This window comes from Ovis canadensis, chromosome 11 (assembly GCF_042477335.2).
Source record: "Ovis canadensis isolate MfBH-ARS-UI-01 breed Bighorn chromosome 11, ARS-UI_OviCan_v2, whole genome shotgun sequence".
Taxonomy (NCBI): domain Eukaryota; kingdom Metazoa; phylum Chordata; class Mammalia; order Artiodactyla; family Bovidae; genus Ovis; species Ovis canadensis.
Genome location: NC_091255.1, coordinates 60,957,550 through 60,983,175, shown reverse-complemented (window position 1 = coordinate 60,983,175; position 25,626 = coordinate 60,957,550). Strand labels below are relative to the sequence as shown.

General features: G+C 50.1%; 1 protein-coding gene and 1 long non-coding RNA gene across 8 annotated transcripts in view; both read right to left on the bottom strand.

Annotated features, from left to right (window-relative positions):
• Nucleotides 1–25,626, bottom strand: part of RBFOX3 (RNA binding fox-1 homolog 3) — a 433,842-nt gene that overhangs the window by 378,358 nt on the left and 29,858 nt on the right. The window lies entirely within an intron of this gene.
• LOC138414764 (uncharacterized) lies at nt 2,704–4,832 on the bottom strand. Its single transcript, XR_011246960.1, has 4 exons — nt 4,733–4,832; nt 3,935–4,069; nt 3,216–3,372; nt 2,704–3,035 (listed from the first exon to the last, which is right to left on the bottom strand). It is a non-coding gene; the product is annotated as an uncharacterized lncRNA (long non-coding RNA).

The following is a 25,626-nucleotide window of genomic DNA, read 5'->3' as shown; positions in this document are numbered from 1 at the left end:
GGAAATGTAAGTTTAAATGCTATTTTGTACCCTTAGATTGGCAAATATTTTAAGAAATAATAATAACTGATACTAATATCGGTGCAGGATAAAGTATTCTCACATGGTATGGGAAATTCTGTAAATACTTTCAAATTTGTAAAGCAATCTAGCTGTAGTTATTAAAACTTAAGATATACATGCCCTTGGCCCCAATAATTCTTCTTCTGGGATTTTCTCCAAAAAAGCAGAAACTGCCAGGAAAATACATAGCACATGAAAATGACATATGTGTATATATGCACATGAGTTGGTCAGCATGAGCAGAGGGGGTATTTTAGGAGGGGACACTTCCAGCTAGTAGCAGAGGTCAGAAGTCACCCAGAGAGCTGGATCTGGGGAGCAGTAAGCGAGACTAATCGCTTCACTTTAGACACTTCTGTCTTAGAAGACCTAATACAATAAATAAATAATGACTTTATAACTCATGCGACTGCATTTTTTAAGTGACTAAGGAAATGATTTCAAAATGAAGCTTTTTTTTTGCTTCTACTTCCTCTGCTCTTAAGGGTGGGGTTGCCAGATTTAGCAAATAAAAACACAGGATCCTTGGATACATTTGTGAATTTCAGATAAACAACATTTACAAAAATATAGGTGTGTCCCATGCAATATTTGGCACATACTTATACAAAAAAATTCTTTGTTGTTCATCTGAAATTCAAATTTAACTGGGCATCCCGGGTTTTATCTGGCAACTCTAGTTACAGGGGGAGGGAAACGAAAGATCTCTGCAACTCTAATTGAAATTCTTTTCTTCCAGCTCCCCCTGAAAACCTGTCACAGCCATGACGATGTTTTTTTTTTTCCTCCCAGTGATCACAAGCACGCACACACACACGCACACACACTCACATGTTTTGATCATCACTCGTCACCCTCCAAAAGAACATTCTCTGACTGGCTCACACTGATGTTCTGCACGGTTCCTATTTGACAGTCAGGATGTCACATCAAAGCTCCTAGAGCAGCGTCTGGGCCTTTCCCATTCTGTGCCCAAGCCCAGCAGGGCCAGGCACATGGGAAACAGTCAGCAAACTGGGGGAGACCAGTTAACGGAGGATCAGGCGTGCTCTGGAGGAAGGATGGTACCCCAGCTTCCTGCCCGTTGCTTTGCCAGGTCACGCCTTTGACAAATTCTTAGCCATGGTGGGCATCAGAGCCTGTTCAAGCTGCCAGGTGCGCCTTCTGTCCCCCTCTCTCCCAGTGCTCAACACACAATGCATGAACTTCATACAGAGTGGCCTAAGTCATCGCTTCCAAAGGTTGTTTGCATTTCATTTTATGTTATTCACTTGCTGTCATGGTGAGGAAACCCAGGACTGAGGATGGGGAGGCTGGAGCCAGGGTGACCTTGACCAGGTTATAGGCCGCTCAAACTCCTCACCTGTACAAGCGGAGGTTGGGCGGATGTTCTTGAAGGGATTTCTAAGGCTTTCTGGGCTTAAGGTCAGGAGTGTCCTCAACCTGCCTACTCCAGGGTATGCCACTCACCCACCCTTACCCAAAGCAGAGAATGTGACCACTGGCTACGGGAAAAGTCCTCGGCCCTCTCCTTGAGGCCCAGACAGCTCTGCAGGCCCAGGAATCCCCTGCTGGAATTGCTGCTTAACCCACTGTCCATCGTGTCGAGTTGCGGAAGCCGCAGACGAGACATTAGCATTACAACCCACACTGATCTTTGTCAATTACGCTCCAGTATTTGAGCTCTAACCAGCTTTAAATTGAATCAGGACAAAATCATCAGAATAAAAAGAGCCCAAGCCCCAGCCTTTCAATTCCAGCACTGGAAAAAAAAAGTTATACATTTCATAATGGCCTTCTACCCCATAATGAACAGGAAAAATAAATTAGATTCCAAGCTAAGGATATATTTATGCAATTTCATTATGTGCCCATGAGCAAGCCTGGTTTTCACCAAGATAAAAATGAGCTCTCAGAAACACTCGCACTAAATAAATGGAGTGATTTAACAGCTTAACGGGGAGCGTGGAGGAGGAACTGAAGGACAATGTCAAAAATGGAAAATAAACATAAGAGGGACATCCGATGCGCCTCCTGCACTATGTGCCCCACACCCGAGGCGCCAGGTCTGAGTGGCCCTCTGGCAGCATCTCTATTCTTGGAGGCCTGGGTGACCAAGGCCAGGATGGGCGGAGGGAACATGGATTCTCCCATGTTCTGCACGCCAATCTGCAGAACATCCATCCCCTTGTCCCAGGCCCAGGGGTCAGTTCTTCAGCGTCCACACCCGCTTCCAGAGACGACCTCGCTCAGCTAGCTTCTGCAGTAAAACTCCGGGCTGTCCTAGCCCTTCTGGTCCTCATCACTAACCTTCTTCCTTCTTTTCCAAAAGTTCCTCTTGGTTCTTTTGCTTCCATGTCAGGGTTACCTGACACTCCTGTGGCCCCAGCTTCAGGGCACCTCCATGCCCACGGGTTCTCTTCCAGGGTCCCTGGGCACCGGTTGCCCGGCCTTCACGTTAGCATTTCTTTTTTCCAGAAATGAAAACAAGTTCTCTGCTGCCTTTGAACTCTCTAAGAGTGTGGTTTCTTTCTTTTTTTCCCAGTGCACTGTTCACCGTGTGAGGCTCTGGAACCTCGGTGTGAGAGGTGTTGTGTAAGCATGTCTCACAGTTGTTGTGAAGGTTGACAAAATAAGGCATTTATTTTTACTCTTTTAATGCATATTTACAGAGCTGAAGGGTGTCCCCCGAAAACCCCAGTGGTATGTAGCTGGGGCAAACTTGGAGTGAGAGAGCTCTGGGACCTCTCTCAAAGGCAGCGCTGCTGACTTCCGGAGGCGCCCTTTCCAGCCTCGCCGAGGGGCTCCCTGGTGCTGTCAACAAGGGTGAAGAAAAGGTCATCGACTCCTGGAATCTCAGTCTCGGCGCACCTTCTAGGGGAATCTCCCTCGTCACAGGTAAGGATACCAAGGCTCCGAGAGACCAGGGAGGGATCCCAGCTCATCCATGTGGGAGGGGGTCTTCCATCAGCCTGCCCCACAGAAATATCATACCAAGCACATGGATCATTACATGGTCTAGTAGTCACATTAAAATTTCCCCAAAAATGGTGAAATTAACTTCAAGAATGTATTTCATGTAACCCACAATATTCAAAGTATTATCATGTCCATATGCATTCCACATAAGAAATGACACAGGCAATGCTCACATGCTTTGTCAGAGCGCTGCATTTTGAAATCCTGCCTGCATTTCATGTCCACAGCTCATCTCTACCTGGACAGGCCACCGGCTGGCAGCCTCCCTCTCGGGCGAGGGCAGCACAGAACTTCTTCACATCACCATCTCACTTATAAACAGCTCCAAGCCTAAAAGACAACCAGGCAGGTTCAGGCAGCTGCCAGCCGGTACAGGGAAATACAGCCAGTGCTCCGAAGGCATGTTTACAACCTTCACCATTAGTGATTTTTCCAAAATCGCCATGAGACCATAATGAAGACACACCACCACCACCACCACCACGACTCTTTGAGTATCTTCTGTGTCAGGAGCAAAGGACTCTGCAGGTGACATGTGGGCGCATCCTCTGGATAGCGCTGAGAGGCAAGTGCTATCATCGCTGTGACGTCCCATCAACAGCAGAGGCTGAGACGGGGCTGCCGCAAAATCAGTGAGTCAACAGGTGTCAGGGAGCTGCAACATCGACGTTTATCAGCCTCTGAGGGCAGAAACTCCCCTCCTTACAGGAATCCATTTAGAACCAAACAGGCACCAGATACCCCTACTTCTTACTCCCGGTAGCCATCAGCTACTCAACATGGGGCAATACCAAGACCCTCCTGCTTTGACACGTTCCCTCCTTTCCCAAGGCCTCCAAGGGGAAGAAATAAACAAGCAGACAGATAAATACCAACGAACGAAGATAAATACCAATGAAGGAAGATGAGACGAGCTGTGAAGAATAAGCTGCCAATGGAGCCAGCCTCGTGGTCTTAGGTGCCAAGCCCATCAGCTCATTAGTGTAGATGGAGCTGGAGTTCCACAGCCTAGAGTGATTCCTGGCTCCTGCCCAGGGAAAATGCAGAGTGAGTGGATGACCAGCAAAGACACAGCCAGTGCCCCTAGAAGGGTGCATGGACAGGGGGAGCACCAAGAAGTCTGCTGAAGACACCAAGGAACAGAGGGACTCGAACACCCTCTCTACCCCCGCCCTCGGCTCCTTCCACGCCTGCGAAGGTTAGGGTCGAGTCCACAGGGGCTGGCTGTCATCCCCACAGCTGCCCCACGAGCAGGTTTGAGGAAGCTGTGTTAGCTGGTGGCTGGCTGGCAGTGGTGCCTGGACCCAGCCCCAGCCACTCGCCATTTCAGCAACGCCTGCTCAGGTTTTTGTCTCTCCTTGTGGGTCAGGTGGGGCCCTACCTAAACGAGGAGACAGCGTCGGCGTCAGCCCCTGGGATGCTATACGGTTCAGGATGCGTGCTGCTCTGCAGTCACATGGTGGTGACTGGTGTGGGGGCAGGAGGCCTCGAGGACCCGCGGGAAAGGAGGGGGTCTCTCCTCTGTGGCTGGGGAGCTGACGTGGAGAAAGGAGCGAACAGCCAAGAGGGCACAGGGCCTCCCCAAGCTTCAAGGAGTTCGCTCCTCCCACTGGAGCTCCTCCACCCTCCAGGCCTCCCCACTGCCCGCTGCCCTGACACCCTGAGAACCCCCCGCAGGCACTGTACCCACCACAGCGCAGCCACCAGGCTCCCAGCAGACAGCACCCGGCGCCTTCCTCGATGGCCCGGGGAAGGGTGTCAGCCTGCCCCTGTCGGCGTCCCCAAGCCACCCCCTCAGTGCTCTTACATAACTCGGGTCCTTCCCCACCCACGAGCAGCGCCGTCCTCCAAGTCCCCCCGCCTTCTAGACACGGGGGTGTAACATCTGCTCACACTGCTCCTCTCCAAGAGAACACCGTCCCCCACACACCGCACCCCAAACTCAAACACTGCCACCCTCCCCCAAAGCCGCAAGGGATAAAAAATAACATAAAATAAAAACATGCTACCACTGCCACCCACCACATCATTAAGGACAAAAAAGAAAAAGAAAAGTCTTCTACAAATAAAACTCTTTCCTTCTTGTTCTAGAAAAACAGTAACGAATCAGGGGGTGGGGGTGGCGGGAACGCAGGGAGGGAGCAGACGAGAGCTGCTCTGCCTTTTCATCTCCATTGCTGAAATCATCTTTGATATTTCTTATTTTTAAAAAAGAAAGAGAGAATTCCACAGAGGTGCAAGTGCGGGCTCCCAGTACTCCTACTGCGAGCATTCATGTGGGCAAAGGGTATTAGAATTCAGCGCCAGAAAGCCACATCCGGGGGGTTCCCAGTTTCCCCTGCCTTCATCTTGTTCCCCTCCCTGCAAAGGAGCGCATCCAATGGAACAGAGGAGGGGGCGTGTTTGGTTTCAGATCAAGAGGCCAAGATCTGCACTGCTGGCACCCTGGCAAGATGGGGAGCGCAAGGGAGCGCAACCCAGGGATGCACCAAGCTGACCGGGAGGCATCCTGAGCCTCCACACACTTCCCAGCAGCCCCCACCTCAACCTCGAGGCAGAGGAACCCGGCTCCCGTGTCCTTCCAGCCAGCCGAGTGCTTAATGCCTTGATGCCTGCCTGCCCTTCCAAACTCTTCCATGAAAGCAAGAGGGAAATCTGTAATTTTCCCCCAGGAGACGCTGTCTAATCCACTTCCCATTATCCAGTTCAGCCTTACCGTGGAGACCGTGGATCCCCTTTCTGTGTGTTCTCAGCTGCTCCATGTCCTCACTGCCCTTGTCTGGATGCCCCCACCCAGCTGTATCCAAGAGTCCCTCTGGTTCATCGTCTGGGTGCAAAGTCACCTCCCTTCTCAGTCACCCAGTTTATTGCACTGTCTTTGGGAGATCTTTGTGGGCATGGAAGCCTCCCCTTTGATTATGCCTATATAGCTAACTGTGAGTGTGCGCACACGAGTGTATACTACACGCAAAAGCCATCATGTTACAATCTAGATAGATCCCAAATGTGTGGGAAACCATTTACAGATGTGCATAATGACATATTTAAAGAAAATCACCTTCAAGAGGTTTATAGGGGGTCCAGGAAGGTCACGGCTGCAGTCTGGATCTCAGGGAGTCCTTATCTCCCCGGATGTACATCCCCACTTGTCGCCACTCCTGAACCATGAGTGTGTGGCAGGAGAGAGTGCAAACCCCAGGCTGCTTTCTGGCCAAAACGGAGGGATCCAACCCTAGAAAGCTGTGTTTATGGAGGACCTATCCGGTGTTTCACAGTCTCCCCCTCTCAGTCACAGGGATAGACAAACGACCTTCATCAGCTGAAATGTTGTCATCAAGGTCCCAACAGCTGCCAGCATGGTCCCTGCTGCACACTGAGCTCCTCTAGTCTCTGCTCCAAGCCCTTGGGTCCCAGCACCCAAAGAGCGAGCTCTCTAAAGAGGGATAACTGATGGCTTGTTCGAGCAGCTACACCAAAAGCAGGGCATCCCTTGGTTCCCTCCCGCCTGCTGGTGCTCCCAGCTGCCCTATCCTCATAGCTAAGGTTCACTTCATGGCAGGCAACCTGCTCAGGGCTGAGAATGGAAGCTGGATACTGGGCAGTGCCCTCCCGCCAGGGAGACCCTCACAGGCCAACCCTTGTGATGGAGAACAACAAAGAATGACGACAAAACAGGACAAGGAGTGTTCCCGCAGCCTAGCGGCTCAGACGTTACAGAATCTGGAGGGTCCGCATCATTCCTTTTCTCTTTTCTATTAAAAATCTGCTGCTTGGGGGAGGGAGTCAGAGAGGACCAAGCATGGAGGACTCATAGGAGCAAGTCCCCAGACAGGCTCTCTCTCTTTCTACTTGGAATGGGGGTCCACTTGCCAAAACAAATCTGGAGCACAGGCAGGAAATGTTCACTTTCAGAGAACATCTATGTGGTGAAAAACAGAGGAGACATCTTTTTTATCCCAGTCAAGCAGCTGCTTGTCCAGCGCTGACAGCATGCATGAGGCCCACAAAGGAAGGCAAAGAAGAGATGGGCCAGGAGGCTCCAGGGGGGGCTCGGTGGACAGCAGAGAGGTATGGAGGTGCTCCACCATGGGGCTCCCCCAGAACAGGCCTGAGTGCCTGGCTATACCCAAATATGCCCACCCTCACCCACAGATCCCCCTCTCTCTCCCTCTTTCTCCCAAAAAAGGACCAGCTTGCATTTGAGATTCCCAGAGCTCAGAAGTCCAAGCAAGCATCTTGCCTGGGGTGGGGAGGGGCAGTAGGGAACAGTGGCTCCCTTCCCTCTCCAAAGGGCTGGCACAGCCCTGGGACATGGCTCTATCACCACCCCAAAGCTGTGGGTGTGCCCAGGATAGTGGTACAGACGAATCCAAAAAAAAATGTGCTGGTTAAGTAGCACTAGGTGCTAGAGAAGGGGGCTGGTTGGACCCACTCCCCATCCCTGGGTTCATGTGGTCCCCAGGAAGCCCCTTCAGCTCCCTGGGCCTCCATCCTCCTCTGTGAAGTTGAGGACACCCAGCTTCTTCAGCATGGCACTGTCCCTCCACAGGACCCCTCTAAACCTGAGAATGTATCCTGTTCACATCTGCAGCTTTCATACATCTTTGGGCATCTCTTCATCCCAATGCCCTGGCACACAGTTGGTGCTCAATAAATATTTGTGAAATGAATATAGAAATGTTTCCTTGTTGCATTTCATTTTATCCTCATAAAAACCCTGTGAGCTAGCAAGAGCCCTCATTAGCCTACTGGGGACAATCATCGTTGTTGCAGGAGCGGACGCAGTTGACTGTAGGAACTCTGTTTACATGATTTCATTTCTTTCTTTCCTCCAGGCCATGAGGTGGTACGATTATTACTGATGTTTTGCAGGTGGAAAAACTGAGGCTTGGGATGGGGAGATGCACTGTCTGAGGTCCCTTGACCCAAGATCAGAACAGATGCCTATTTCAACCAGGCCAGCTTTTGCCTACTTTCCACGAAGGCTAAGGGAAGGCTGCTGGTGAGCAAGAGAAAACAAAGCCTCAGGTTTTCACCAGGGCCTCTGGGTTCTACCAAGCAGGAGTGCATCTTATTTAAAGAGTCCTAAGGGAGGCCCTGGAATGACATGAGGGTGGATGGGGCTCAACCTCCAGGTGGGAGCCCGTGATGCAGAAGCATAGCTGTCGAACTGGCTGTCGCCCACTCCTCCAGGGCAGGGGGAGTCCCGCACAGCCCCAGGACTGAACAGATGGTTCCTCCCTTTTCCACTGCAGACAGGCAAGGACACAGCTCAATAGAAGTCCAGCCAACTGCAGCTTGGAGGCAAGCAGAGCTCAGGTTTCTCTGGAGACTTGAGAACGATCTCTCTGACACCAGTGGACGATCTAACCAGAAGACTCTTTAAGGAGATCATGCAATGGTTTGTGTCTGTGTTGAGATGCGGCAGTAACTGCAGACTGCAACCCAGAGGGAGGCTTTGGGGGACACCCCAGGAAGATGAGGGGGGCTTGGCAGAGCAGACCTGTGGCTTTCCTGTAGCGCTGAGGGACAGGGAGCCCCCAGGAGGGGATGCGGCAGAGAAATGTAAGAGAAAGCAGATTCCTGCTTGCATTTCACATCCCTGTCCCTCAGGAGGGAGAGGAAGGGAGAGGAGACAACATGAATATTCCTTCACCATGTGGCCCAGTATCACAGCTGAGAAGGCCCCACAGCTGTGGGCACAAGCCTCTGCCTGGCAGGGCTAACTTTAAAAATAAGAAGAGTTGAATCATCATAAAAAGTAAGAATTTTCCAGGCTCAGAGACATGACAGACGACGCAGTTTACCTAAAAAGCCCTAGTGTTCTGGGAAGAACACACACACAAAAAAAACCCGAACTGTGGAAAACCAGCCTCCACAGCAAAATGAAGACATACTGACTGCCCCTGCTGGGCACCCCCTGAGAGCTCTTGGGTACTCCCCCCGACAAATCCTTCCTTTGTCTCTATCTTCTGGGCTCTACACTAGGAAAAGTCTACATCAGAGAAACAGGTCAGAGACAGGCCAGGGCCTAGTCAGGCTTCATGATCCTGAATACTCTACAGAGCGCTTGGAAGGAAGGGGTCCAGTACCAGAAGGACAAGAATGTCAGAGAGCAGAAGCATCTCTACACCAGAAGCATCACCATGAAAGCTTGACTAGTAGGACAAACTTCTCATAAAAGGGGCATGGAGCCCTACCTCTTCCATAGGAGTCAGCTCGTGAACCAGTGGAGAAATGAGGACTGATGGAATTGAGTGGATATGATGCAAGGAAAGCCAAACTGAAAGAGTAAAGCAGAGTCCCAGAGATCAGGGGAGCACGTTCCAAATGCGAGTCCACACGCTTACTGCAGGGAAGCATGGCATACACGTGTCCAGCACCCAGCCTGGAGCTGAGGACTTCATATTTACTGAAGCAGCACTACATGTCAATATCACCTGCAGAATGGCTGAGGGACTAAGGGGATGGATGGACGCTCAGCCCAGACTCACAGACGGAGAGGTGGATGATGCTCTATTGACATCAGAGGAAGCAAATGGAGCTCAGAGTACTGAGGACATGACTTTGTAATTCAGAAGTTCTCAAAATCTAGCACCTGGTATTCTAGATCAGTGCTGCCCATTAGAACTTTCTGGAATGGTGACTCTAATATGCTGACCGTGAGTCATATGTGGCTATTGAGAACTTGAAATGCGGCTAGTACAACTGAGCAACCGAGTCTTGGGTTTTACACAAATAGTCACAGGCAGCTCCATAGTGGACAGTACTGTTCTAGAGTTTCTCAACATACCTTTGCATGTGCTGGTCCTCCTTGGGTGGCTGTTTGGAATATGGGCCACCTAAGGGCAGTTGGGACGGGTGACTTTTTGAGAAACTGGTATCAACGTAAGCAGGGCCATTATTTTTGTAAAATTTTTGTTAGGTTAAAAAAACATTGCTAGTCTCTCTCTGAGAAAATTATGTGTTTTTCTTCTTTTTATTTGCTGTTGTACAGGTTGATTAACAGTGGAAGTACCTGCTCTTTAAAGGTTTGGTTTAAATTACCCCATGGAACCATCCAGACCTTCTCTGTGTGGGAGTAGCTTAAAAATTTTCTATCTTCGATGCAAACTGGTCAGTTTTGGTAAGTTAGATTTCTCTTATTTCTTGTGTTTCTCATGCCTTCTTCCTCTTAACCTTGATTCTGCTAGCTAGTGGTTCAGCTATTTACTTTTTCAAAAACCAGCTTTTTACCTATCAATCCCATTTTCTATCTGTGACTCATATTCACTATCTATTAACTTCATTAATGCCTTCTTTCTGCTTTCCTTCCATTTATCATTCTTTTATTCTGTTTCTGTTTGAGTCATATATTTAATTCATTTAGTTCTAATTCTCTCTTTTGTGGACTGAATTTTTAAGGACATGAATTTTCTCTGTCCCTCTCCCCTTACCACCACCAGGCACAGCTGGTCCTTTATTGTGGGTGCTTCATACACCCCTCTGGGAGTCTGCCCCTCTTGTGATGTATTTGCTGATAGCGTGTCCCTCCCATTGGACTGGGTTCCTCAGAGTCAGGGTCTTTAGCAGCTCTGGACATCTAGCACCTAAAAGTGTCTGACACACCTAAAGGGAAAGGGGAAGTCACTCAGTCGTGTCCGACTCTTCGCGGCCCCATGGACTGCAGCCTACCAGGCTCCTCCGTCCATGGAATTTTCCAGGCAAGAGTACTGGAGTGGGGTGCCATTGCCTTCTCCAACACACCTAAGGTCATCAGTAAATACAGAAAACATGGAGTGATAACATTGTGATAACTGTAAAGCCCACATTTGAGCATTTGTCCTATGCCAGGCACAGGGCTAGATGCGCCGTGGACATCAGTTCTCTTGTCCTCAGTCAACTCCACGGGGAGGGTTTTGCTCTCCCTCTTTCACAGTGTAGGAAACGAGGGCTCGGGGCAGTTAAGGACTTTCCCAAGTCACAGCTCTCAGAACTCATGAACCTAATGCCTGTGCCCTAAGTGCTGATTTCAGGAAGCAGAGGGTGGTGGCCTGTGTGAAACGGAGAGCGGCCGCGTGGCCCTGCAGTCAGAGTGCAGGCTTGGGTCTGAAGCCAGATCTACCACTGTGAGCTGTGGCACTCAAAGCAAATAACTGAACTTCAATGTGCCTTGGTTGTTTCATCTCTAAAATGGAGAAAAATACCCATACCCACAAGACTGTTGTAAGAATTAGACGTAGACATAAACACCCAGTACCACGTGTGGCCTGTGGTAAACGCTCAGGAGCTAGTGGTGATGGTGATGGTTATGACGGTCATTATGACGGTGGTAATGATGGTGGTGATGGTAACTGTATTATCCAGTATTTCAATGACCACAATGCCACCAAAACCCAACATCACACAGTAGAAACAGGCCCTGTGAGGAAGACACTTGGCTTCACAGAGCACTGCTCTCGGGGCCCAGGAGGGGAGGCAGGGCCAGGCTGGACACGAAGTTGGCAGGAGGGCACACAGCATGGGCTGCCCAGCATAAGGCCTGCGGGAGAGCTCGGGGTAGCACAAGATGAGTGTAACACAAATGAGTGACGGGAGTAGGAGTTGTACACACATCCAGAGTGGGTGGAGAGAGGAAATTAAGTATACAAATTAGGGATGATATGAAATTAATGGCTACTTAAAAAACGCATGCTAATTTAACATCTTTGTAAGCATGAAAAAATATGAACTAGAAAGAAAAGACTGGCAAAATATTTGCTGACAAAAGGCAAAATAAGAAAATATTTGAAAAGCGTGTAGCACATAAATAAACGCCTTGAGGTGGCAATTCCCTAGGAAATTCGTTTTCTTCTGCAGGCACGGAGTCAACCAGAGCAGCTGGGTGGTAAGGGGGACGGAACCAAGACCTTTCATCCTCAGGGGCTGCTGTGCATTGAACGCTCAACTTTGTGCCTCAGCCCAGAGCTGAGGTTTTCCACGCCCATCTCCATCATCCTTGGAGAACCCACCTAGGAAACTAAGACAAGAGAGTGAGCCACGAGGCTGGCATTCAAACCCAGGCAGTGCGGCCCCCAGTGCCCAAACTCTTAGCCGCTGTGTGGTCTGCTCTCCTCTCCCCAGTGCTAAGGGAAGGCTGAACTGGCCACCCTCCAAACGCTGAGAAGACAGGAGTCTGGCCACACATGGCTTCAATCCCAGGACATTCCTCAAGAGATGGCACCCGAAGGGCTGTGAGAGCAGAGAGGCCACTGGGATGAGTCTTGGCTGCTGGCTGGAGGCACACGTCTCATACACCACCAGATGAGTGGCCGTTGGTGAAGCATTTTCAAAGCAGGCTGAAGAAACGTGTCTTTAGCAAAATTGGGTTCGGCTGGCTCCGGTATAAACAGAGTCACGAGGCCAAAGGGAGGTCTGCAAACGTAAACAAAGACCAGAGCAGAGGCTAGTGTGTGGGCAGGAGGGGCATTTCAGGGGAGGTCCCCCAGGCCACCTGAAGGCCCCAATCTTGTTTAATATCCAAGTGAATGATCCAGAAGACAGCAAGCAGGTTGGGAGCAGATCTGTCAGGGAACACGCAGGCGGGTGCTGCAGTTTGCAAGGGGTGCTGGTGGGGGGAGCTGGCAGAAATGACCTGGAGGGAAGGTCATTGTCTCCCAAATACACTGAGATTCAGCTTTGAAGGAAAACTGTGAACGTTCAAGTCTAAGAGAAAAAGAAGAACCTGGCTTGAAAGAGATATTTATTGAGAGGAAGAAACTCGGGAAGGAGGGACAGCGCCCCATGAGATGACTGGGGAGCCTGTACTAGACGAGCTTGAATGCAGTAAGCGGGCATGACTCGTGTTTTCAGCTGTTCAGGGGGAGGAAAAACAGTCCCTCAGAGGAGGTGGAGAGCAAGCTGCTCAGGGACGTCCCCTGAGGCCACACTCAGCCCGAGCGGCCTTAGTAACAGAAGCAAGCAGATGATCAGATTCAGGGAACAGGACAACCAGCCTGTGGGCAAGAACCCATTAAACATCCGTCACTTAGCTTCCCGGGACTGACCCGGAGGAGGGAACATTGTGGAAGGTCGGAAGGCTGGACACAGACTAGGGCAGCTGGAGGGTTGGGATGTGGGGGCAGGCTGGAGCTACAGGGGTGGGCAGACTCTTCCTAAGAGGAATCTCCTCAGGCCCGGCCCCCCAACCCTCTGCCCGCCTGCACCTGAGCTGAGACGCTGCAGTGGGGACGTGTCTAGAAGCTTGATTCGGCTGCCTGAACAGCGCCAGGCCTCCCTGCTCAGCCTGTTTGGTGCTTGGGAGGAAAACGAAGTCGTCAGCTCCGGACACATTTGGAAATTTACTGAAGCAGCCATTTCGCACTGCCTTGTGGGGACTGGGTTAGTCATCCAGTTAACCACATACTCCCAGGGCCCCCCGTGTGCGGAGGCTGCGTGGGCCTGCTGGGAGCGTGGGGGAGAGGGCAGTACAAGAGGGGGTGCGCAGGCTGGGGCCGAGCCCCACGCACAAAGGAGTGGCAAAGGACTGACAGACAGCAGGTGAGCTGGGGGATACAGGCGGAAGGGGCGTGGTGGGGGCAGCTTCCATGGAGCAAGACCCCTGAGGCTGAGAGGCTGAGTCAGGCTCTCCACAGGCATTAACTCTAAATTCAACTGGCCCCCACTCGATGGAGACTGCTGGGGGGCAGGAGTCTGTGCAGAGCACCTGGACTGCTCAGGAGCCTCTTACCATGAGACCCAAAGAGAACCTGTGGGGCTGGCCTCAGGCCTGAGAGCCAACAGTTTGCCCCAAGTATCAGACGGGCAGGGGCTCTCAGATGACCTCTACTCCCTAGCATATTGCTTGTGTGCTTACTGGAAGTGACCTCCTGAGGACAGGGAGTTTTCACAGCAGTTTTTCACTACCTGATACTCTGATACCTAAAATACTACCCAGCATATATTAATGCCTGGTAATTACTTGTAGCAATGGATGAATGAAGGAGTGGGTGGATGGGTGGGTAGATGGCGAATGGTGGATGAATGGATGGATGAAAGATCAACGGTGAATGGATGGGTGGATGGAGTATGGACAGCAGATGAATGTGAATGGATGGAGGATGAGTGGGTGAGTAGACGGTGGATAGATAGATGATGGTTGGGTGGGTAGACAGTGGATGGATGGATGGCTGATACATGATGGATAGATGGAGGGTACATAAATGGATGGATAGGTGATATATGAGGGCTACCCTGGTGGCTCAGTGGGTAAAGAATCCACCTACCAAAGCAGGAGACATCCCTGGGTTCGATCTCTGGGTTGGGAAGATGCCCTGGAGGAAGAAATAGCAACCCACCCCAGTATCCTTACCTGGGAAATCCCATTAAGAGAGGAGCCTGGAGGGCTACAATCCATGGGGTCGCAAAAGAGTTGGACACGACTTAATGATAAAAAAAAACCAACACAGGTGATGGGTGAATGGATGCAGGGGCCCTCTGCCGCATCTTCAGGAATTCCTTGAACATCAGGTTCCCAGTGACTGTGCCCGCACCATCACTCCCCCTCCCAGCCCCAGGAGAATTAAGAGACTGGGGCTGAAAGGGTCACTGGAGAGTCTCTGAGACTAAGCAAAGCATGCGTGCACGTGTGTTCAGCTGCTTCAGTCATGTCCATCTCTTTGCAACTGTATGGACTGTAGCCTGCCAGGCTCCTCTGTCCATGGGATTCTCTAGGCAAGAATACTTGAGTGGGTTGCCATGCCTTCCTCCAGGGGATCTTCCCGACTCAGGGATCAAACCTATATCCCCAGGGTTCCTTGCATTGCAGGCAGATCCCTTACCCACTGAGCCACCCAGGAAGGCTGGAAGATGCTAAAGAATAAGCAAGAGGCTGAGAAAGCCTTGCCCAGCTCTTGCGAGGATCAGATGAAATAATATACATGGAGGTACTTTGTAAACTACAGAGCAGTGTACACGTATGAAGCATTTATGCTTTATTCTCCATCCCTCAAAGACTGAAGCACCTTCCCTCTCCTCTGGTGGAACGCTTGGAGAAGGCAGCCACTGCCTTCCGACTGTACCCTTAGGATGTGGCCAGAATGCTGTGAGTACATCATTGTGCTTACAAGGGACAGTAGGCAGCTAATGAGCAACTACTGACCACCTGGCCCCTGCTGTGTCCAGGGACATCAAGGGACCATAACGCATGGTGGCTCATGCTTTAACACCAAATCTAAGATGCCAGGTAGTTCTGCTCACGGCAGCATCAGCCTCACCAGGGCCAGCCAGTCCTGACACACAAGCTGCTCACCCATCTTAAATTGTAACCCCTGCCCCTCACCTTCCCATTCACAGCAGCGTTGCCAGCTTACTGACTACAGTGGGGTCTTGCTGAGCTTAGATCTATGCTGAGGGCTTTACCACACTAGCTCATTTTCTCCACCCAACTGCCCTGCAATGGAGGGTGATTGATCCCATTTCACAGATGGGAAAACTGAGGCTAACAGGGATTAAGTAACTGGCCCACAACCACATATCTGACCGAAGGTGAAGCTGAGACTTAGACTGAGGCTTACTTTTACACATCAGGGTCCCCATCAGCTAGACCTAGGCAGCTCTTAGCTGTTCCCCAAATCAGCTCCACCCTCAAAGGACCATGCCCCCATGAATTAAATACACTTTGGACCATGACTATTATTCCCAAAGAGGTGTCTCAGAGTGCTTTAGGGGTCTGGGGCCTAGGCTTAGAGCACTCTACGGTGACTACTCTGAAAAGCGCCTTTTGGTCATTTCCCATGTACTTCCTTGGGTTTGGGGTTCACCACAGTAATCAAGGGCCCCAAAGTGTCAGGGTTACAGTATGGGGTTTCCCAAGGAGCTGTTGGGAGGAGAGCCTGGTCCATGAGGCAGACGTCCTCGAACTTGACCAACTCAGGCACTGCAGGAGTCCTCTCCTCATCCTGGCTCACATCACAGACCAGCGACCAGCACCCTAGGGGCAGTCCCCAGCCCTCACTAGGGAGGGGGCGCACACTCGTGGGGACTCAGGTCCAGGGTGGACCCAGTCTGCCATCCTCACATGCGCCCAGTGGCACTGGTGTTGTCCCCTGGTATAGGGATGTGGGGCCACTGGGTCTCCCACGTGCACTGGTCCCACAAAATTCAAGTTGTCTCCTAGACATGCTCTGTAATGGATAAGGACACAGGAGATGGGCATTGGGCAGCACAGCCCAAAATGCAAGTTGGCAGGTATTCAGCAGCCACCAAAGGCCACCAAGGGGCAGATCAATAAGTGTGATACGCATTCGCAAATTCATTAGTGAAATAAATTCTCCCCCCAGTTTGAGATCATGTTAAAGAATCATTTGCTAATTCCTTTTTCTTTCTATGTGTAAGAAATGGTAGAGAGGCCACATCTCCTGGGAACTGAGATGAGAAGCCCTGAGCCTTTGCCTGCCTCCTCAGTTTCCCCACTGGTGGAAGAGGGTGAGTGCCTCTCAGGCCAGGGTTCCACGGGTCTCCCTAATGTCTGTCTCCTCTCTTGAGTATTTGAGTGTTTTCTTTTTTCTTCCTCTCCCCTTGAAAAATCAAGTAGGATGCATGTTGGGTTGAGCTGGATGCTGGAGATTAGATTGCATCTGTCTGGATATAAATAATTTACTGCTTGATGGTCAGAGGGAATTTAATTAGTTCTTGTTCTCCTGATAGAATCAGCCCACCATTGCTAAAACATTTCACTCTGAATTAGTCTGTAAGGGGCCAACAAGGCAATGCTAATTTTATACACATGACGTCCCCCGCAGCTTCTGAAAATACACATCCAGCAGGAAGCACTGCCCTGGCTGTTGCAGCCGCCTCGGTGTCTGCAAGGCGGCTGGAGAGAGGGGAGTCGGGGTAGGCCCAGAACCCCGTAGCCTTCTCTCCACAGCTCTTCTCCTCCCAACCTCAGGGTGAAAGGATCAGGGACCAGGTGACGTGATCGGTAGGTGAACTGCCCAGGTGAGGGGCTGGTCCCTGCCCAGGCATTCCAGCAGGAAACACTCAGAAGAGTGACACATTTTCCCCTTTACAGAGCATGGCTCTGCTGGATGGCAGCCTCCCCACCTGTCTGGGGAAATCACAGCTTGGATTAGAACCTGAAGATGAGGCCCTGTGCCAACCGGCACACGCCCACTGCCTCCGCGGGGGCCCAAACACGGCAGCGCAGGGTGGTGATGGAGGGGAGCGAGGAGGCGCTCACTTGTCCTCAAGTTCCCTCCAGGAACAGATGAAATGAAGCAGATCTCAGAAAATGAGCCAATGGGATCAAGAGCCCACAAAAATCACCACAATAGAAAAAAATGCTCTAGAATGTGGGGATGTAGTCAATGGGTCTTTGGAAAAAAGTCAGAATCTCAGAGAACTGTTCACTAAGAAAGAAGAGGATGAATAGGCCAAAGGCTGACTCATCTGTTGAGCTGAGACCATCCTCATAGGAAACTGTGGCCAATGAGCCAGGAAAACAAACGGCTACACTTCTGTCAGTGAGGAAAAGGCAGGATTCCTACAACCCCGCTGCCATCAGCTCGCTCGTTCCTTGGAAAATGAAGACAGCCACTTCTCGGCATATTTATGTCTTTGACCTAGAGAGGACGCTTGATTTCATGGCACGATTTAAAGTATCTGTTTCACCACAACCTTGCCAACACTGCATGTTAGCTTTTTTTAAGCCTTGGCTAACATGATATGGGAAAGGGGGTGTCACACTGTTTACACTGGTATGGATTTGATTACTCGTGTGATTAATTTTCTTTCCACATAGAAGAGGAATAGAATATGTCCTCTTTTGCAAAGTGTGCTCTGTTTTGGCATTTTTCTTCTTTGGAATTAAACCAATGTGTTCTTCAACTGCCTGTCTGAATCCCCCGCTGGCCTGGAATTTAGGTCACAGAGCGTGTCTTTTCTCTATCTGCTTGTCCGGCGCTTGCTCTGCGTCACAGAGTGACGGAGAAGACTTAATAAATATTTGTTGGGCAAAACAGAGGATGGAATTGAGGAAGTGAGTCCCATCATGGTTCACAGATGCGTTCTTCATATAGAAGCAGGAAATTGGAATAACAATACTCAGAAGAAAAGCATCTAAGGTTAACAGAACTAACCCTGTGCCCAAGCCCCGCTCAATGCTCCACGTCTCTGTGCACCCCCCAGCAGGATGCTTGGCCCCACTGCAGAGGGGGGACCCAGGGCTTCTCTGGGGTGTGTAACTGCCCAAGGTCACCCAGGTAAGGGGTGACCAGCATTTAGCCCAGGCAGGCTGGTTCCTGCCCTCAATCTGACCCACACCTGCATATGTGTGGTCCAAACCCTTCTAGTTCCTGGCCGGGTGGCCCCAACCTGAATCTCTTTCATCCAGCCATCCTTCCCCGTGCGCTTAGGGCCAAATGAAGGAGACACAGTCCCCCATTATTAGGAAACCCCAAGACGTGTTCACCATGCTGGGGGGAAGGTGTGCGCTGGTGTAGCAGGAGCTGTCAGCCTGCCAAACAGGAGGGCAGATAACCAAACTGGGTCAGCCTCTCACAACAATCAAGGAAATGCAAATGAAAGCTGCGGGTGTGACATTTCCACCTGCGAAACTGGGGAAGATCGCTTCTGAGGATAACAGCTGTGCTGGCCAGCTTGCATGCTGGCACCCACAACAGCTGATGGACACATGTTAACAGGGGAACAAACTTCCTGAGGACCCCTCAGCAAAATGTTCCAGGAGCCTTATGAACGTTTGTGTTGTTTGAACCCAGAATTCTGCTTCTAGGAATTGATCTCACAGAAATAATCACAGGCACAGACCAAGATTTATGTACAAGGAAGTTAATCACAGGATTATTTATAACATGGGAAAAAACTGGAAACAACCCAACCCGCCAACAGGCCAGGAAGGAAGAAACGAATTACAAATTTGGGGGATAGCCACGCAACAGATTAGACAGCAGTCACTAAGGACCACAGTTTTAGTGGATGCTCTAAAACGTGAAATGACGCTCACCACACAATCCTGCATGAAAACAAGACAGACCGTATATAAATGTCATCCTAATCTCATTTTTAAATGCATATTTTGAAGGACTAGTAGGAAATAAGCCAAAATGTTAAAGTAATAGTTACCTCTGGGTGGGAAAATTTAGGTATGGCTAATTATTTTTCCCCATCATTACATTTTCCTGTGCTTTGTCTGTTTTTCACAGAGAAAATATTTACTATAATAATAAATATTTTTAAGTAACAAAGAATAAATTTAGCTCTTTTTTTTTTTTTTTTTGGTCTGTGAAAATCATTTTGGAAGCTTACTCAGCTCTTCAAAGTCCCTTTTAAAGTGGGGCATGGAGAGCTGAAGACAGGACCCCAGCAGTGCTCTGAGAAAGAATACTTCAATTAATGCAACCTAAGACCACCTCTGGATTTTTGATGCCACCCTATCACACTGTGGTCTCACACTGCGGCTTCCTTAGTCGCCTGGCCCTGTCTCACCCATCTCAGGCTTGGAAAGTTTGGCTATTTGGACCCAAATAAAGGACTTTCAATTTATTCCTATTAAATTGTATCTTGCTAAATTCAACCTATCCAACTGGTGTGATATAATTAAATCCTGAGTCTGTCTACAAAATGCCCTCACCATCGCTCCCAGCTTTGTGTCATCTTCAAATTTAATAAGTCTGCCACCTGTCCCCAGCTGAGTCATCCACCGCCATAAAGAGCAGGAAGAGCATGGCGATCGAGCCCATCTCTAGAGGCTTATCACACGTCTCTGGAAACCTCCCTCCACGTTTTAGCCATTTGATAATCAGCTCCCATTTGCAGTTCAACCAGTTACAAACATTTTGAACACAGATATTTGAAGAGGCTGTCAGACTCCCTATTTGGGCCTTGCATGCTCGTCTGGGATCACCCACTTGTCCACTAAAAAAAGTGGCCAGCATCAAAGAGTCTTTCCCAGTAACTCCTTCCTCCCCCACACTGCCCTGCTCTCCAATGGGGCTCTCAGGTCTCAGGTGTGTACAGGGGAACCAGGAAGGACCAGTGTGAGCCCAAGTTCCCCATCCATCATGTTCCATGCATTTGGACCCTCAAATGGGAGAAAGGTTGAGGTTTACAACAGATCCTAAAGCAAAACCCTGAAACCCCAGACTTTCCATTTCATACATAATGCTGCTCCCAAACCACCACATCAGGGGGGCATCTCTCCCTATGATGGACCAAATCCACCAACATAGGGGGAGCTGCACAGGGCTGACCTTGGGCTGCCCTAGACTCCAGTGGCAGAAGCCTTGCTTGCATCCTTTAGACGCAGGGTCCATAGTTCATCTGTTTCATGGATCTCTGGGCACCATCAGGAGAGTTGCTCCAGACGGGACACCCTGGCAGATTGCCATGGGGTTAATGGCTTGTGCCTTGAAGCTTATCAAACAGGTTCAGTTTTCTGCCCTGCAGTGAAAGAGCTACCTGCAGTGTGCTTAGCTTCTTCTCAGATGTATTATCTGGTTTGTTAGTAGCTCTGTTTCCTTCTTTATAAAATGAGGCCACTGTTTTAAGGATTCCCAAGTCCCTGGCAGAGGAAGCCATTGCCTTTTTTAATGACAACAGTGTCCTCCCTGGGACTTCATCTCTGGGCTCTGGACTCACTCCAAGGCAGGGCTGGCCGAGTCATGCCAACTGAGAAAACCCTGTTTTCTTCCAATCCAAGAAATTCAAAATTAGAAAATCCATTTGAAATTGATATATAAGAACATGCCTGACGTTCCCCTCCATGTTCTCTATCAGGTGATGGTTTGCAGACCGAACCAATAGCACAAAAGCCCCCAGAAGGCTGCTTGGATGCTCCCAGGACCCCTGCACCTCTTGGGGCCAGGGCCCAACACAGGGCAGCACACACAGGGGCGCACAGGGGCTCCATCTGGTCTTAGTGTCATGAAGCAGCCCTGTGATCCCCAATTCTAATATCTCAAATAAGTGTGTACTCAGAGTACAAACACCCTATTCCTTCACAGCAGTCTCTAACAACCAAGCTTCTGCAGGTCTTCCCCCCAACTCCCACTACAGAACAACCCGGGGTTAAGGCCTCTTTATTTCAACATTTCTCCCCATGCCCACAGCGGCCTGACCCTTCCACTGTCCCCGTATTCAGAACAGGCGATCACCCGCCCCCCATCAAAGCTTAGGAAGATGCGAGAGCCCCGTCCACTCACTTCAGGGGAAAGGCAGGCTCATTTCCCACCTTTGCCCCATCAAAAAACCCTCCCTCTGAAAGTGACTGCCCGTAACACAGGATCCTATATCCCACTCACAAGCTACCACTGAGAACAAACCAACCAAGCCCTCCCAAACCCTGCTCTGTGGGAGCAGCTGAGTTAGTATGGAATGTCTCCACCTTCCAAATTCTCTTACACGAGGGGTGTGGGGTGGTGGGGACCTGCCAAGGGGGTGATGGGGTTTCACAGTCTGCCTTCCAGCCACACACTGAAGAGAGCAAGGAAAACCTTCACTAGCCTCCCAAACAAGCTTCTTCTTTCCTCCTTTTTAAAAAACAGTTTTATTGTGGCAAAACATAAGTGACAGAAAATTTGCCATTTAATCATGTGGTGACATTGAATGAACAGTGACATTGAATGACATTAATAAACAGTGACATTAGGTCCATTAGGTCCACTGTTGTACAACCATCACCAACATAATTTTCCAAAACTTTTTGTCAGTTCCAACAGAAACTCTGTAGCCATTAGGCAATAACTCTCCCCCCCTCCCTAAAGGCTCTGGCAATGACTAATCTACTTTCTATCTCTATGTGCTGTGCTTAATCACTCAGTTGTGTCTGACTTTTTGCAACCCTATGAACTGTAGCCTGCCAGGCCCCTCTGTCCATAGAATTCTCCAGACAAGAATACTGGAGTGGGTAGCCTTTCCCTTCTCCAGGAGATCTTCACAACCCAGGGATCGAACCCAGGTCTCCCTCATTGCAGGCAGATTCTTTACCGTCTGAGCCACCAGGGAAGCCCAGTCACAGGATTCGGGCTCCTCTGTGCATGGAATTCTCCAGGCAAGAATACTGGAGTGGGTTGCCATTCCCTTCTCCAAGGGATTTTCCCAACCCAGGGATTGAACACGGGTCTCCTGCCCTGCAGGCAGATTCTTTACTGCCTGAGCCACCAGGGAAGCCCTGTCTCCATAGATTTACCTATTCTGGAGTTCCGTATAAATTGAAGCATACAATATTCATCCTTTCGCATCTGCTTCTTTCACCGAGCATAATGTTTTCAAGGTTCATCCACATGACAGCGTGTGTCACAATTTCACTCCTTTTCCTGACTGAACACTATTTCCCTGTGTGAATATCCTGCATTTTGTTGATCTGTTCATTGGTTGATGGATATTTGGGTTGTTTCTACATTTGCCTATTGTGAATAATACCTATGAATACAGGTGTACAAATATCTCTTTGAGATCCTGTTTTCAGTTCTTTTGGGTATATGCTAGTAGGTTTATTTCTTTAATCCACCAACTTGCATTTTTTCCATTTGTTGTTGCCTAGGAGTGCCTGCTCTAAACATTGGCGCCAGACGCAGGATATTCTGGTGGCCAAGGTGAACATCTGAGGATGTTTGGAGGATGCATGAAACATGGATGGGTGGATGCATAGATGGATGCCTGGACTGATGGGTAGATGGATGGACAGGTATATGGATGGATGGATGGATGGGTAATGGATGAACAGATGAGTAAGACGCCCACTACCCCACTCTTCTACCCTCTCTTTCCCCTACTTACTAGCACAATAGCAGTTTAGGAATTTCTGAGTAGACAAGGCTTCCTGCATCTCAAAAGCTGTGTGTAAATGATATTTCACACTAAGAGCAAAGACTGCCACTGGCTCCCAAGCCATCCTACCCACCAGAGTAACCTGGACAGCACTTTCAAAGTGACACTTTACAAGACCAACCCATAAGACTCTGACAGGCAAAAATGGAGCCCTGCAGTCAGTATTTATTCCAGGCTCTCCCAAGGCTCAGAGGATCAGCCAGAGCCAGGAATCCCTGGTGCAGGCCTAGCCCTCCAGGAGTGGGCCTGGGGGCCCCGCTGCTCTGCACAGCTGTAGCAGTGCGGGCAGCTTTTAAGAAATGTCGTGTCTTAGGAAGGATGGAGAAACCTGTAAATCACAGATAAGAGACTGGCTGCAGGATGAGGAGGGGCCTTGGGGGAAGGAACTTTTTATGAAACAGAGAGGCAGGGAGGAGAGTCTGGAGCCAGAAGGACTGTGAGGAAGTTAATCTGTTAGGTAATTATTGTAATACCGGCTCCACATCCCCTGCCCTGTCCTAGCTGTCATTAACTCACTGAAAAGGATGTTTCTCGCTACTTTAATCTCATCCTTTGGACTGATGATCTGGTGGGATCGGGTCTGAGATTCTTAAGGAATCCCAGAGTCTCCTGCATCTCTTGAGTTCTCTAAAGAAGTCAGCACTGTGGTTTCCAAATACACAACAGGGAAAACAATTGACCCTGACCTTGTCTCAGAACAAAAGGTGAATCATGGTCCTGGCCGTGAAACTGGCCAAAGTGAAGTCCTGACTCTGTCCCATCAAGCCCAGCTGAGGACGTGCACAAACCTGCCTCCTTCCCTAATCTTCCTGTCCCTGAGATTGTAGGGTCTTCCTGACAGGCTGTATGCCTTCCTACATATCACACAGCAGATGTTTTTCATCCTATTTTGGGCTTCCCCACTCTCCTTTCCATCATAGAAACCCTGATTGAAGCTGAAGTATATTAGAATAATTGTATCAGATTGTATTAAGCCTGGAGTTAAATTTGTGATACATAGTTTCAATTAAGTTTTAAGTCTCCAATGCAGTATCTCATTTTATCTCTCTGCCTCATGCCAAGTGAAGGCTATTGGTTAATCAGGTGCAGGGAATGTGGCCAAGGTTGGATATTCATGAACTTGCCTTGCAGAGCTAGGCTCCCTCCTCCTGCCCCTTGGAGTGTCTGACACAAGGACCCCCACCAGAGGCCGCCTGGTCCCATTCTGCCCCAGGAGGAACCAAAATTCACAGAGGCCCAGGGAGAGTAGTAAACCCACACCCTCACCTCTCAGTAAACAGAAGAGGCCCCAGGGCCTGCATCACCAGGGCAGAGCCCCACTGGAGGGAGCAGCTAGAATCCCAATGCCTAGGGTTCATTCCTCCAGTACACATTTACTGAGCACCTACTATGAGCTGGGACAAAGGATCCCACGTTGACAATGACATCTGTGTCCACCTTCAGCCCTCCAGCCCATTTTCCCCTCTCCAAAGAGTGCTTACTTGAAAAAGCAAATTCCATCACGTCAGCCCCTTGCTTCAATCCTTAGTTTAATTAAGCAATCAAATCTATAAATACTTCCTGGGGTATCGGGTCAGATTTCACCCCTCATGCCCCCAGGGGGTGGGGCCTTCAACTCCTGGCATGCCCAGTACCCTTCCGGAGGGGCCCTGAAGGCATTTGGCCACATCAGTGGGGGTGGGAGTTAGGGAGAGGTGGGGTCGGACAGGGTGGAGCCAAGTCAAGCCAAGGATCCCGGGAGCTGGTGACTCTTTCCTTTGTAGTCGGCAGCAGGAGCCCACCGCCCTCGTAGGCTCGTTTCTAAAGTATCAATAGCAGGCAAAGGAGCAGCCTGTCCTTTCACTCCATTGCCTAGAGCAGTTTCCAGATGTGCTCATCCTAGGTGCCCATCTCAGCAGGCCAACAGCAAAGGCCAAGGTAAAGCCAGCAGCAGGGTGCTAAGCCCTGGGAAAAGGACCGAAAGGCAGGACAGTAGAAAGCTTACCAGTAGCATCCCTCCCTCCCCAGGGCACCATCACAACATCCTTCCCCCACGCCACCTCCACTCCACACAGGGGTGCCAAACACAGCAACTGGAAATTCAGCATGCCTAGTGCCTGGAGAATCCCATGGACAGAGTCATGGGGTCGCAGAGTGGGACACGACTAAGCAACTGACGCTTTCACATTTCACAGTTAGACTTGCATCCTAGATAGACAGCAAAAACCTTCAGTGTGTCCCATGCACTATCGGGTCTCCGACACTGCAGGCAGATTCTTTACCATCTGAGCCACCAGGGAAGCCCCCTATTGGAGACAGACTCATTCTAAATGATCAGTTTACCTGAAATCTGAGCGGCAGCCCTTCACCTTGTAGCGCTTGCCCTCTTTCTCCCCTGCACCTCAGTCACTGCCACCTCCTCTCTGACCCCTCTCCACCGAAAGCAAGGACCACCCTAGAATTCACCCTTCTTCCCAGAGCTTGGTAAAGAAGTCTAGAAAATGGAGCAGAAACACCAGAAATACCTCCTCAGGGCCTGAGACAGACGAAAAGGAGAGAAAGACAAAGACCACCAATAAAGAAAGACGGAGAAGGGCAGGGAAGGTGAGACCCTGTGGACTGCCAGTGTCCTGTCCACAGACTTGCCTCTGGGAGGGGCTGCGAGCTGAGAGGCCCTTTGATGCTCTGCACTGGCTCATTCCCCAACACGGGGCGAACAGGCACTGTTCCTTTAAGGGGCCAGGCCCTCGCCATCCCACAGCTGTGGCCACTTTGAGTGAAAGACGCTGCTGGGAGAACCAC